Below are 10,853 nucleotides of genomic sequence, written 5' to 3'. Positions count from 1 at the left end.
TGTCAACTTCTCCTCATCTCTGCTTCTTTCCCCAGAGTGTGAGCTACCATCGTGTCTGGGGGATTGCAAGGGTCTCTCATGAGGACTTCCTGCTTTCACTCCTGCCTCTTTTCAGCCTGTTCTCCACATAGCAGCCAGAGCATCTTTCAAAATTAAATTAGATCAAGAAAGATTCACTTTTAAAAATTTCCACTGACACCCTATTGTTCTTAGAATAAAATTCAGACTTTTTACCTTTACCATTTGACCTTACACAAGAGGGCCACCCCTATTCCATGACTTGTGTACTTTCAATTTTTCTTCCCTCAATTTGAGCTACCAAGACTCTCCTTTCTGGATGTGTTAAGTTTGATCTTACTTTAGGGTCTTTCAGTGAACTCTTCTATCTACTTGGGTGCCTGGATTGTTCATTACAAGCCTGGCTGTTCCTCATTATTCAAGACTCAGTATTGTTAGGTAGTTAGCAAGGCATTCCAGGTCTCCTAGGGATGAAAGAGGGTTCTTTGCCTCGGTGCAATTGCCTCACCTGGGAAGAAGGACAAGGGTGCTTTCCAGGCCCCCATCTTGGTCCTGCCCCACATTGATCTTGTCCTGAGCTACTGCCACACCTGGGGGAGGAGGGAATACCCCATGAATCTGCCAATCAGAACTTAGCGCCAACTGCAAAAAAATGCAGAGGACTCTCTAGCCCACCGGCCAAGCAGCATAGGTACCATAGAGTCTGGAAGTGACCTAGAATGCCCCGCATGTGTAGTAAGACTTAGATCATGCAGCTCCCAACTGTCCAATCAAAGTGGTTCCATGGTGACGTCTGAGCCACAGGAGATCCCAATCTGGGCACTATAAAACAAGGCCCAGACCATAACCAGCCCCTCTTTTGAGCCCTTCCTTTTGCTCTCCCTTTGCTGTGACAATGGGTCCGGTCGTCATCCATGGCATATGTATCATGCATGCTCTGTAAATCTATATCTTGCTCTTGTTCTATAATCCTATCCTTTTCTCCTCAATAAACCTCATTTTCATGCTTGCCTTACTTTGGTGCGTCTGGTCATTCTTTGGCCATGAGCGCACTAAGAACCGACATTCAGACTAAAACCTGACAGTATAAGTATCCCTCCCTTAGAAAGACTGTTTGGAATAATTTTATCTAAAATCCCTTTATATTCCTTGCTAGTTATTATCTTATTCCACTGTTTTTTTTTTCTTCTCTTTCACAACATATTACTGTTTGAGACATTTTATTTATTAGTTTACTTTTTTGCTATTTGAATATTGCCACCAGATTGTAAATTCCCACGGGCAAAGGATCTTTCTGGAGTTGTCCCCCATTGATTTCTGATGGCTGTATTGGAGCTAGACAAACTGTAGAAACTAAAAACAAAGTTAGTTGAAGGAAAGGAAGAATGAATACTTGTCCATGTATCTAAAACATTTACAAGAGTATTTCAAAACAGTAGTGTTGGGAAATTCTCTTTAATGCATATGGAAAGTGGCCTTTTTCTCCAGACTTTGCCTTTAGCTAGTTAGGACTCAATATCTGTAAATATCTCCCAAGGGCATCTGGAGCCCTATATTAGTATAGTCAGCCACAAGTCCTTGCTTCCTCAAATACAATGCGCTTCATAAAGGAAACACCAAGCGAGATAAAGTAATGAATGTGCACTTGTGCCTAAAACTTGTCATGGGCAGTGCTATTGATTAAAATGGAAATATATTAAAAGAGAGAGTGACATTATATTCTTATAGATATTAGGCCTTGACCCTATAAACACAATATTTTAAATTATTTGTGTATGTGCTGTTTTCTACTGTTGTGAGGCTATAGTTTATGAATAAAATCTCTTAAATTTGTTGACTGATACTTTCTTAGTAACAGCCTTGTGTTGCAAAGTAAATTATTGATTGAAGGGTACAGATTGTACTTCTAGATAGCACGTTCTATTTAATTCAAATGACTGTGGACAAGCACTTTGTCCATCTATTGTCCATTATTGTAGGAGTCTTTGTTAAGACTGTTATATTTTATCTATTGCCTTATTTGCAAACTGAATCTGAATGCTTTATGAAGTTAAAGAAAATAGTGAGTTAGAAAATAACACAAGTGAAATAGGACATGCGGTAAATACAGGCACAGAGTAGAGCAAGAGACTCTTGGGAATGAGAAATAGAGACAAGTGTTGGATGTTCGTGGAGTGTTTGTATTGTATTCCACACATTTAGTGTATTTAACAGGTAAGAGTCAGGAAAAAATATGTTACTATGCATATAGAAATACAATGTAAAAACCAGCAGCTCATTTCACTTACTCATAGCCTGTACCTGTCTAGTGACTCAAGTGCAATGGCCATACCTGTTGAGCCTAAGAATACTGATTTATAGAAATGCCCCCTGTATTTTTGAGAAAAGATTTGATTTCAGTAGTCAAATAAGGCTTTGCCTAAAAGAAAAATATAAGCATGTTAGTTCGCAAATCAAAAAGCTGCCTCGCCTCAGGAGGGCGTCTCAATGGTCAGTAACAGCTGCATTCAAAGTGACAGTTGTAAGCTGGGCCTTACAGTTCTCACCTGTTTTGAAAGACAAAGCAGGTCTTGCCCAGAGCCATAGGTTGCCAGAGCTGATCAACAGAAACAGGCAGCTGGAGATGAGAGCTGATCAAATAGATATGCTAAGAGCTGATCAAACAGGCACAGCTCATGTTGACTTCTGGGATCATCTCTGTCTCCAAAAATACAATGACCAGAGAGCCAAGATGTCTCTGTTTTTTGCTAAAGTAATAGTCTTATCATAAAACTTAGAAGTTTGCCCTAAGAAGAATTTGTAACTCATTGTTCACCTAGATAGAGTTAGTTCAAGGATCTGTAGTAGCCTTTTAGAAGACTTTGATCCTAAACCAAACTGCCTGTTATTATGTAAATCCCGTTGCCAAGAGCCTGTATCTGCCCTATAAGTACCTGTGTAAAAGTTCAATCTTTGTTACATTCTCCGTGGGAGAGATTGTAATCTTCCGGACACCCTCTTTGTCTGTCTTCATAAACCTTTACTTTACAAACTATATCTTTGGCTCTGCGTATTACTTTTTTATTTCTGTTTCCTACTATTTTTTCATCATTTGCGATGACCCCTGCCTGAGAGACCCGACCCGGAAACACCCTTTGCGGGGAGCGTAGCTAACTCCCCGCACATACCTCCTTTAAGAATTGCTTTCAGTTTCTCACATTTTAGTCCATTTTTGGTAAATTGCCAGAGTTACTTCCTAAAAAAATAAACCTCTTCATATCATTCTGTGCAAAACCTTCATTCCAATTACTGATATACCACAGCCCAAATTCCAGAGTGTGGCATACAAGGACCTTCATGATCTGGTTCCAGTGATCCTCCCTAACTTCATCTCTAAGCATTTGCTTCAGTTCTACTCTTAAACTACTCCAAACTTTCCATCACTTTCTAAAGACATCCTGCCATGTCCTTTCCTGTCTCTGTGACTTTGACATGCTGTAGCTGTTCTTGTGGCACCCTCCTCTTCTTCCCTTGGGAAGCAAGACAAGGTAGAACTGAACTGAGTTCAACTTGCTTGGTCAGCTTGCTCATCATCTGTAAACAGGAATAGGAATACTTGTCCTATAAAATGAGAGATAATATGTAATATGACTTTGCTGTTTGTTTGGTGAGTGAAAAAACTAGGACTTGGGAATCAGATAAACCAAAATTCAAGTCCTGGTTTAAGCACTGATGAGCCTGTGACCTTGGCAAATTCCTACATTTCAGGGTTGGCAAATATTACATTTCAGGGTTCACGTGAGGCTGTATAATTAGACAACCCTTACAAGTGCTTATAATTTAACTGGAACTTCAACAATTTGTAGCTATAAATTTAGCAATATAAATAATTCATATTAATGATCAGAATATGGTAACTATGATCTAGCACATTTTGTATATTTAAGTACATAGAATAAAGTATATTATAATATATACTAAAAGTTTGCAACGATTTCCCCAGAATAAATTTAAAAGTAGTGTAGGTCCCTGGGAGACTAATTAGAGAAGAATGTTTGCGATAAAGTAGCTTCTAGGAGAATGACTACATCATGTCAGACTATTCTTTACTCCTTCCAATTATTTATTATAAATTCTATTGTTTTAGACATTGTATTGAAAGCTAATACATAAGCCCAGTGATTTAGGATTTTTCACATCTTGAACAAAACTTTTGTATTTTGGTGTTTTCTTCTATAATATTGCGATTAGTGTTGATTAGAACAACAGGGAAAAAATCATATAGTACAATGTAGGGAAATAGATTAAAAATAAAAATTATACAAAAGGTAGGTGTAAGTTATTAAATGAATACAAAAAACGATTTTCAGCAACAGAACAGAAAAAGTACAGAATTTTGAGTCAGGATATTTGACGTAGAAACAAAATAGGGTGAGCACATTTTTGTGTGACTTAAAAAACTACCAAATGAAGAGAGAATAACTTCACCAATTTCGAAAATTCTGATTCTCCTATAGAAGTTTCTTGAGAGTGAGGGTAAATATGCCTATTCACTTGGGTCTGTTTAATACTGTTGAGAAACAGCTAAAAATGTGATATTATATGATTTGCAAATTCTCAAGAGTTCCTATTTTACTAAGGTATTTCATTATAGCCATTATTTCAAATTACTGTGGCTTTGTGATTATAATTCCTGCTTACCAAATGCTCCCTGATTTTAGGATATAATCAAATATGCTTCCTTCATGATCATCCCTTTTTTCACTCTTCCGCCACTAAAATGAGGCATTTTGACTGCGTGTCATTGCCCAAGGAAGGTAGAACACAAAAGAACCTTTCTAGAAAAGTAAAATTCTTGGCTTTGAGTTCCAAAGCTAAAAAGTCATGGCTTTCTAACTGCAAAAGCCAAGTGTTTGAGTGAGAAGAATATTTTTTTCTTTCTTTTTCTTTATTTCTTTTTAAAATCCCACCATCTTGGCCTTGAATATCAAGGCCTAATACTGAGGGACACAGAGCACTGTGTCTCTCCACAACCTGTAGAAAGGGTGAAGCATGTGTGATGCCCTCAAAGCAGTTTTCCTGAACTTTGGTGAGAGCTATATGTAAGAATGAAGCACACTGTTCCCTTGGGATCTAAAACTCCTTAAGGGAAAAGAGGAGGTAGAAATTGTCAAGAGAATTTTGGGGATTGCCTAAGCAGAAGTGATTCTTGTCTCAAATGCTAATGTGCAGTGCACGGAGAGGGCAAGGGTACATCTCCAGGAGAAACCACGTTCCCTGTTTGATGTGAGGAGCCAAGGAGCAATGGTGAAGGGGTGAGCTAGAGACGGGGCCTTTGTCAGCTCCAATTCAGCTTGGGCTCCTGACAGGTGAGGAAGGACATTTAAGGATTTCCTGTGTTCTCTTGGAAAGACTGGTTATGAACAGACAGTCAATATAAAGTGTTCTTGTTGTTTGAGTGAGAAGCACGTGGATTAGCTGGAGAACATGGAAGTGCCTGATGCTTTGGTAGGTGTGATGCCAACACCTCCCAGAATGAGTCAACCCTCATAAGAAGCTGGCAAAGTTACTGCAGATGTTCACCTCTCTACTTTGATCTTCTAAAGCCCAGATGCTGTTGGTCAGACAGAAAAAAGTAGAGCAAGTAAGATTTCTTAAGTGATTGCATTTTAAAGAAAAAGTGCCTGATTTTAAAACCAAACTACTTTGAATTAGCAAACTTAAACGTCCTATCATTTTATGTAGGAGTCATGAGCTCTGAGTTTAGTCACAGGAATATGAAATCTCCTTTTTGCACATCTGAGGTTTGTGGACTAAAAACACGAAAATTTTTATACCAAATACCATACCTGGATTTGGTTTGCTTAATATTATAATATTAACGATGGTGCAAGCCTGTTAAAGTATGTGTGTGCGTGTGTGTGTGTGTGTGTGTGTGTGTAGTAGCAGTAGTAGTGTATAACATTTCCCTCCACTCTCAAACTTGCTGCCATTGCCTTTTTCACTTTCTTCTCTGAATCCCTCCCCAACTCTGTGCTTTCTGAGGGGGAAAAAAAAAAGGGACAAAAGCTGAGAGATAAATTCCGAAAAAAATAATCAGAGTAGAAAACAAACTTTGTGCCCAGGAGGACCCTGTGTAGCAGGAGAATGCGCATGTCAGGCGTGGGTCAGGATTGAGAGGCTGAGAGATTGAAGGCAGAGTAATTGAGGGCAGAATGAGTCCACATGGCTTTGGGTTAAAAAGAGAGAAATGTTCCATGTAAAAAGAGTCAAAGGCTCTTGGGGATTGAAGAGTGATGAGGAACAGGAGAGGGCGTGGAGCTTTAATAAGAATTGTGCAGATCATATAAAATGGAGTATTCTTTAATCCTTTTCAGTGGCATGAATAAAGGTGCATACCCTTGTTCTAGATGAGTTTCTTTTAAATGTGAACCCATTCTGGGACTGGACGACATACGGTGGTTTTATAAGGGTTACACGAGCGTCATCACTCACACGTATGCCTTAGTTTGATGCCTACTCAGACTCTGTGTCCGGATTGCTAGGTGACATCACAGAATTCTTCCTTTATCTCTGAGGGCTTGCTCTCTGTCCACAAAATTTATTTATTTTTATTCAACATAATGTATCATCATTCTTTTTTTGATTCCTCTACAACACACTGTCTTGTTGAGTTCCATCCTTCTTCATCAGTACCATATTCATTCATTCATTCACTTATTTATTCATTCATTCGTCATTTATCTATTCAGGTGTTTATTGTAACTATACCATTGGCAAAATGTTGAGAGGATAAAATAATGATAAATTGTTTGACTTTAACCTTTCTGTTCACATTTTAATTTAATAATTCTAGTCTGTGTTTATTCCTGTCTATCTTAGATTGCAAAGTCCTAGATGAAAAGCAACACAATTATTTCTTTGTGCAGCTTTTCCTAGTTAATGACTATAATGATTGTGAGAATAATATTGAACCTGCTACATAGGCTAACATGGAAACTTTGAAAAAAGATGCCCCAAATCCAGAAGCACTACATTAAGCTTTGTACAGTTTTTTTTCTCCTACTAAAATGGATTTGATCGACAGATGATTCACCACATTATTTCAGGTCAACACTGGAGATGAATGCTAGGTCATGTAGAAAAGCTATTGAATATTGACAAACAAAAACACTCCATTTTTTTGTAGAACTTCAGTTTTTGTGCTATAAGCTCACAAGATCAGGGGTAAGGACTGCAATTAAAAGGACAGAAATAATAAAATCTAAATTTGACTTAGCTAAGCTAGTCACCTCTCTTGATCTTAACACAAAGAGAGACATTACATGGAGGTTGAGAGAAGCTAACAGAAAGCTTGACTGATGATGTCATCGTTTCTAAGTTTGAAATGTGTGAGAAAGTAGAAACATTTATAAACCATGAGGCGGTTTTGCAATTTCCAGCAAATCAGCCACAACTGGGAAAGTAAAAATGGCAAATCTTCTGGACCATTGAAAATGAATCAAATATTTCTAGCCTGCTTTGGGAAAACCTATTAAAATATCAAAAGGCTGGGGTGAGCAACAGAGGGTGAGAGAAGAGGATAAAAAGAATCAGAGGTTTTATGAGTGAAGGTAATGACAGAGTGAATTGTGCTCTGTCTCAGAAGCCAGTGCCTGAGCATTTATTTTCATTAATTTATATTTGCTATATGTAGCCTGGATAAAAGCTTCCAAAAAAGTTTTATAAGGAAGATTATCTGATTTCCCTTAGCAGACTCAGACATATACATTTATAAATTTTGTAGCAAATTTGTCAATTCATATTCACTTGTATGTTTTATTCTATAACATTTTAATTTAAAATCTTTAAAGTAAGATTTATCTGTTTAAATAACTGCAGCTACAGAAACCAGCAGGGTCATAGTTTCCTTATACTATGAGGATTAGGTTAGAATCAATTTACTCAACACTGAAAAAATCAGCCAAAAAATGTTCATGAATCCAGGTAACTGAAAAATGGGGGCAGGGGGAGTGTAATCTCCAAATACTATGTCTGTATAATAGGCATCTACTCTCTATGAAAGTCCTAATTCATGAGGAGGAGATATTAGGGAGATGAGGGGAGTAGAAATAAGAATTTGTGTTGCAAGGTTTGGGATCTAGAGAGAGATTCTCTTTGTGGGTATTTTGTCAGGAGGTGTGGTGAGACTAAGGAATAGAAAAATGGTTAAGATAAAAAGGAGAAATTTAAGTGCTAGGGGAGAAAGAGGAGCTGTTTGATTAGAGTTGGAAATGAACATCTGGGCCACCTGGAGACCAAGAAAGGAAACACTGCTGGAGTGTCCACTTTGCACCAAACAGACTATCTGTAGGAGGGAAGAAAAAATGAGAAACTGAGCACATAGCAGGGTCAAAACTTGAAGGAAGTAGGAAAGTAGCCGAGGAGAATTGTTTAATTTTTGTATACCGCACTCATCCCAGTGCCTGGAACTAAAATGCAAAGACAGTCTCACCCCACGTGATAAATAAGAAATTAGATTGTCATGATAACGGGTAGTTTACTACCAGTGTGGGGTGTGTTTGCTACCAACTCACGAATTGTTAATACCTTAGGGTAGCTTTAAACAACAGTAGGGGAGCACTGCTTTGCTCTGTAACTGTCCTAAGCCCCACCAAGTTGAAAAACATGCTTCTCCATCTCAGGAGACGATGTGTGCTAGGGTGGGCAGAGGGAGGAAAAGAGTAAGTTTAGAGAGACTCTACTCCCTCTGAACAGGGCCCCCACCGTCCCTCCTCTCTGCCACCAGCCTAGGCAGAAAGATGGAAGAGATGGTCTTTTTCGGTGGGAAGGAAGAGGTTAAGCACGTGGGTATTTGGTGCCTATACTATCTGGGGTATCCAGAAAAAGGAGGGTGTTTGTCTGGAAAACAGAAGAGTCTGAGAGATTCTGATACTCTACAAAGTACTCCTGAGAAGTTGGCAAAGTTTCTTCTGCTGTAGATTCACTGTAAACCTGTATAGCGACGCTCAGACTCATTTTTCAATCTATAGCACATAAAGACTCTCTCATCTAAGAGAAATGACCTCAAGGGCTAGATTCATCATGTGCATGGCATGGGATGAAAAGGGCTACATCTTTAGAAATGACCTTACTTGTCTCGGGGATGGGATAGGAGTATGGGCCGGAAAGGGAATGCCAATAGTGAGGACATCCACTGGATCTTGATGTATTCAGAACATTTTAAAAGCCTCTTCCATTAAAGTTCCTCTGGGCCTGTCTGCAAATGTGCAATTGGGGTGGTGGGATGAGAATCTTCCTCTCCTTGGTTGTGAAAATGATTTAAAATGTTTATCTACCAGGTAGGTATGCAAAAAGGGATTATACTGGTTTAGCATATTAGCAGAGTCTTAACCTTTGAGGCTAGGATTTTGGTAGATAATAAGTTTATTTTAGTAGTCTCAGTTTAGATTCATTCAATGTTAAGGTGATATTTTACCCTTCTGATATTTCCTGCCCTTTTTGTCCCACATAGGAAATTTGGAGACAAACTTTTAAGAGAGAATAAAGAATAAGAGAGCTGAAAATAAAAGAAACAGCTATATGGCCTTAGTTTCTTCCTATGTAAAACATGAAGGTATTGTTCTTCATAAGCTTTAAGTTTCCTTCCAACTCAAAAGAGTCTGATTTTACAAAACTGAAATTAAAAAGGTACTTGAGAGACATAAGTGGAAACTGTTTGGCTAGACAGCAATTTACCCAAGGCTCAGACTGTGGGAAGCAGAAAAAGAGACTTCATATTATTTTTTCCTTAAATGAATTGAATAAGAATCAAGAAAAAAGATTATTAGGAGACAATAGCATAACTAGATGTTTTAATCAATAAAATAGCTCATGTAATTGTATGGCCTCTGTTCAAGTGGACACTCCATCATCTAACAACAAAAAATTATTTAAAACCTCAACCTGCCTTTTACAAAGGGTGAATCTTACTATTAAAGACTATATCTGATTATCTGCTATCCCATTTTGTAGTTAATCGTGTGAGGGGCATTTTGGTTCAGTTGAGCACCTTGGCTAAAGGTAGACCTGGAATTGAGTTTGGAAACAGGAGCTAGGAAGAGAGTGCCATGTCCATCTGTAGTGTAGAGTGAGAACTTGAGTTCCTAGAGCAATGTGGGAGGGGAAATTGAGGAAGAACGAGGCATAGAGAGCGGTGGAGAGAGTTGCTGGCACAGTGACCAGAGGCAAGGGCTCCATGTGGCCTCGAGCAGCTAGTGACAAAGCCCCAGGTCCCCTTCCCAAAGATTAACTCTCAGAAATTTTTTGAGAGCATTGATTATTTCAGAGACATATTCGTTATTTTAAGAGATTGAAGAAATAAGGAGACCCCAGGTAATATTGAAATAATTATAAAATGAATCTATTTAACAAAAAATCAAATATCGAAATTCCTATAAAATACAACTACTTAATAGGAAAGTACCAATTTCTACTACGTATAACAGGATATCTTTCTTTATACTATCCTTTTTTTCACTTGATATTTATTTTTGTGGCGATAGAGAATAAAACCTAAATTTGAAATGTTCACAACTTGCCCCCACTTATCTCCAAAGAAGGAAAGAGCTTTTGGTTTTAGTGTTGGCTTCTTGTTGTTCCGGGCAGGGTAACGGGTGAAGCTGTAACCGTAGAAGAGGAGATCGTATTGGATCACTACACCTAAAATGGGAAATAGAGCTGTTGGGTTGTGGAATCACGAGGGGAGAAAATATCGAGGAGGAAGAGTTATGCTAATATAGGAACTAAGTCAATACTTGTTGGTACTTGGTATTGTGTAGCTCAGTGGCATGTGCTGCAAACAAAAGTGCTTTCTA

Source organism: Eulemur rufifrons, chromosome 18, assembly GCF_041146395.1.
Source record: "Eulemur rufifrons isolate Redbay chromosome 18, OSU_ERuf_1, whole genome shotgun sequence".
NCBI lineage: Eukaryota > Metazoa > Chordata > Mammalia > Primates > Lemuridae > Eulemur > Eulemur rufifrons.
This window is presented reverse-complemented; position numbering follows the sequence as displayed.